The 5,000-nt window shown below is 46.5% G+C and overlaps 1 protein-coding gene across 1 annotated transcript in view; it reads left to right on the forward strand.

The window, feature by feature from the left end:
- LOC143286125 (uncharacterized) overlaps nt 1–5,000 on the forward strand; it is a 155,940-nt gene that overhangs the window by 48,927 nt on the left and 102,013 nt on the right. The window lies entirely within an intron of this gene.

The following is a 5,000-nucleotide window of genomic DNA, read 5'->3' on the forward strand; positions in this document are numbered from 1 at the left end:
CAAAGACAAAGAAACATGACAGACAGACACACGGGCAGAGATACGAATGCAAAATTGACCATCCAATAACCCCCGCCCCCTCTCCCCACACTCAGCACCCATAGAGAGACCATTGACCCGAAGATACGAAAGTCTTGTCAGATCAGGTGGGCAGCAGTATAAAGTGGAGGGAGAGAAGGGTGGCCACCAATCATGGAATAAACACGTAAACTGCCCAGCGTGGGGGAGCCCCCAGTATGCCCCCGCCCCCAATGCCCCCCTCCCTACCCCCGCCCCCAACCTTTTCCAGCCCCCACTACCTCCCAATCCCCCGCCCCCAGTTCCCCCTCCCTTACCTCCGCCCCAAACCTTTTCCAGCCCCCACTACCCCCCAACCCCCGCCCCCAATCCCCCCCTCCAATACCCCCGCCCCCCAACCTTTTCCAGCCCCCACTGCCCCCCCCAACCCCCGCCCCCTCCCCTACCCCCGCCCCCAACCTTTTCCAGCCCCCACTACCTCCCCCCCAACCCCCGCCCCCAATCCCCCCTCCCCTACCCCCGCCCCCAACCTTTTCCAGCCCCCACTACCTTCCCATCCCCTGTCCTCTATTCCTCTCTCTCTCCTTTCTCTTCCTCTCTTTCCCTCCCTCCCTCTCTCCGTTTCTCTCTCTCGCTCTCTCTCTCCGTCTCTCTCTCCCTCTCCTCTCCCTACCCCCTCTCTCCGTCTCTCTCTCCCTCCTTCTCTCCGTCTCTCTCTCTCTCTCTCTCCGTCTCCAACCCCTGTCTCCTGTTCCGCTCTCCCCCTTCTCTTTTTCTCTCTCTCTCTCTCTCTCTCTCTCTCTCTCTCTCCCTCTCAGCTGACAGTGGAACGTAATCAACGTCCTCATGAAAATGGCCACACATGTGATTCATCGGCCTTGACATCGATCGATCCATGGAGGCTAGCTAAAGTTCCCGTCAGAAATCGACCCGTTCACTTCTCCTGTCAAGAGCTGAAAACGTTGATTGCGTTCCACTGTGAGCTGAGAGAGAGAGAGAGAGAGAGAGAGAGAGAGAGAAACGCGCTTTTAGCTGAGAGAGAGAGAGAGAGAGAGAGAGAGAGAACGCGCTTTTAGCTGTGTGAGAGAGAGAAACGCGCTTTTAGCTGAGAGAGAGAGGGAAAGAGAGAGAGAGAACGCGCTTTTAGCTGAGAGAGAGAGAGAGAGAGAGAGACGCTTTTAGCTGAGAGAGAGAGAGAGAGAGAGAGAGAGAGAGAGAGAGAGAGAGAGAAAACGCGCTTTTAGCTGAGAGAGAGAGAGAGGGGGAAAGAGAGAGAGAACGCGCTTTTAGCTGTGTGAGAGAGAGAAACGCGCTTTTAGCTGAGAGAGAGAGAGGGAAAGAGAGAGAGAGAACGCGCTTTTAGCTGCGAGAGAGAGAGAGAGAGAGACAGAGACAGAGAGAGAGAGACGCGCTTTTAGCTGAGAGAGAGAGAGAGAGAACGCATTTTTAGCTGAGAGAGAGAGAGAACGCATTTTTAGCTGAGAGAGAGAGAGCGAGAGTGTGTTAACACAGAGAGAGAGAGAGAGAGAGAGAGAGAGAGAGAGGGTTGGGGGCATGGTTTCTGACACTTGTTTGATAGAAAAGCCCAGAGGGGACAAACAAGGCGACAGCACTGTCACACAGAAGGATTTGTGCCACATCGGACGGCATGCACAGTTTCCCCGCACCTCACACCTGCTTCTACGACTTGTTCTTCAAACATTTCCCACAAAAAAAAACCCCCCCAAAAACACCCCCAGTCGTTTCGATCATGAAAAACAAACAAGCAAGCAAATCGGGTCCTCAAACGGCACAAAGTATCAGTGTCAGTATCAGTAGCTCAAGGAGGCGTCACTGCGTTCGGTCAAATCCATATACGCTACACGCCACATCTGCCAAGCAGATGCCTGACCAGCAGCGTAACCCAACGCGCTTAGTCAGGCCTTAAGAAAAGAAAAAGATAATGAAAAAAACAACAGTATAATAATAATAATAATAATAAACGATGCGCGAGAGAAACCCCAGGCGTCTCCACAGACACAGGATGTGTATTGTTACTACACCTTCCGTGTATATGTATTGCCGAGCTGACTGACGAGTTCACAGGCGACAAGACTAAATGGTGAATTATTATCAGGCATGCTGTGGTGTCTCTGCCTCACAGAGAAATCAAATGGTCCCCTACTGTAGCTGCTGTCTTTGAAGGGTTTCTGTGGTCCTCCAGTTTCCACCCCTCTGTTGCTGTTGTTTGTTATGTATTCTTTCGTTGTGTGTGTGTGTGCAAACTTGCAGTTGTTTTCTTATGCTTGAAGAGTTGGTTAGGTGTCAACTGCACTTGTTTACCTCTTCTGCTATGTTGTGTGGGGGGATAGATAGATAGACAGGTAGGTAGGTAGGTAGGTAGGTAGGTAGGTAGGTAGTTAGTTAGACAGGTAGGTAGGTAGATAGATAGATTGATAGACAGACAGGTAGGTAGGTAGGTAGATAGATATATAGATAGACAGACAGGTAGGTAGGTAGATATATAGATAGAGAGGTAGGTAGGTAGATAGATAGATAGATAGATAGATAGATAGATAGACAGACAGGTAGGTAGGTAGGTAGGTGGATAGACAGATAGAAAAGTAGGTATGTAGGTAGGTCTGTCGGTAGGCAGGTAGGGAAGTAGCTGGGTGGATAGATAGATTATCGGAGGCGCTGGTTTGCTGACACACACCCACTGCCTTTACTCCTGTGGGTGGTTCTGCAAACACTGGCCACCGGACATGCATCAGCACATGGTGGTACGGACGGCTTGAACGTCAAGTGACACTGACTGAACGGACGGCGACAGGACGGACACAGGGGCACGGTGCGGGGATCACGTGCACATTGCGTGTGGTGTGAGGCAGGGGACGCATGTCGGGGTATACTTGTTTAAAAACAAAATTCTTCGGCGTCTTCTTCTTGTTCTTTTTTTGTTGTTGTTGTTTTTCGTGATAAAGACACGATACTTGTTAAGTTTAGAGCGTTCAGAATCATATTTAGCCGTTCTGTCCAGTGCATAATGTCTGTTTTATGGGTTTTTTTCTGCGTATTATACCACGCTTGATGGGGGACTGTTTACATTGTGACACTTTCAAAAACATATTGGGGGAAAAAAACACCAAAAAACCCCCCAAACAAACAGACTGATCTCGACCTGAAAATGACACTAGTGACGTTTAAAAATTATGTTGATATCTTTTGTTTGAGAAATCCGCTACACTCCAGCTGTGTTTGATGAATATGGTTGATAGTTACTTTACTCATGAAGAAATGAGTGAGTCTTATCACCTTTCAAAGTAAAATACGATTTTTTGAATGACGCTGTTTTAGGAAAGATGTTTTCTCACGAAGTGGAGGAGTCGAATTACCATTCAAAGTAAAATACGACTTTTGGAATGACGCCATTTGGGAAAGATGTTTTCTCGTGAAGAAGTGAAGGAGTCGTATCACCGTTCAAAGTAGGCCTGAAAGAAGGCTTTTGGAATGACCCCACTGGGAGATACGTGTCCTGTGGTATTTCCACGCCCCGTGTCTGTCCACCGGCTGAGTTTTCAGTTTCATTTTCAGGTTTTCGAGAAGGTATCTCTGTGTTCGGACAAATCATTATACCCAACACCGAATTGGCTTCATTATAACCAACACCACATTTGCTACATTATATCCAACACCACATTTGCTTCATTATATCCAACACCACATTTGCCTCATTATACCCAACACCACATTTGCTACATTTGCTTCATTATACCCAACACCACATTTGCTACATTATACCCAACACCACATTTGCTAATCCTTATATCCAACACCACATTTGCTACATTTGCTTCATTATACCCAACACCACATTTGCTAATCCTTATATCCAACACCACATTTGCTACATTTACTTCATTATACCCAACACCACATTTGCTACATTTACTTCATTATACCCAACACCACATTTGCTACATTTACTTCATTATACCCAACACCACATTTGCTACATTTACTTCATTATACCCAACACCACATTTGCTATATTTGCTTTATTATACCCAACACCACATTTGCTAATCCTTATATCCAACACCACATTTGCTACATTTACTTCATTATACCCAACACCACATTTGCTACATTTACTTCATTATACCCAACACCACATTTGCTACATTTGCTTCATTATACTCAACACCACATTTGCTACATTTGCTTTATTATACCCAACACCACATTTGCTAATCCTTATATCCAACACCACATTTGCTACATTATACCCAACACCACATTTGCTTCATTATACCCAACACCACATTTGCTACATTATACCCAACACCACATTTGCTTCATTATACCCAACACCACATTTGCTACATTATACCCAACACCACATTTGCTACATTATATCCAACACCACATTTGCTACATTATACCCAACACCACATTTGCTTCATTATACCCAACACCACATTTGCTACATTATACCCAACACCACATTTGCTACATTATACCCAACACCACGTTTGCTACATTATACCCAACACCACGTTTGCTTCATTATACCCAACACCACATTTGCTTGGCCGATGCCTGATCAGCAGCATAGCCATACGCGCTTGGTCAGGCCTGGAGTGCAAGCAAGATATATTTGTGTATCTATCAGAGTGGATTTTTTTTTCTTCATAATTTTTCCAGAGGGCAACATTTATGTTAGCACGTGTTCTTTTAAAGTGCGCAATAGCCGAGTGGTTTAAGCGTTGGACTTTCAATCTGAGGGTCCCGGGTTCGAATCACGGTAACGGCGCCTGGTGAGTAAAAGGTGGAGATTTTTTCCAATCTCCCAGGTCAACATATGTGCAGACCTGCTAGTGCCTGAACCCCCTTCGTGTGTATACGCACGCAGAGGATCAAATACGCACGTTAAAGATCCTGTAACCCATGTCAGTGTTCGGTGGGTTATGGAGACACGAAAATACCCAGCATGCATGAAC

The sequence above is a fragment of the Babylonia areolata genome, chromosome 9, assembly GCF_041734735.1.
Source record: "Babylonia areolata isolate BAREFJ2019XMU chromosome 9, ASM4173473v1, whole genome shotgun sequence".
Taxonomy (NCBI): domain Eukaryota; kingdom Metazoa; phylum Mollusca; class Gastropoda; order Neogastropoda; family Buccinidae; genus Babylonia; species Babylonia areolata.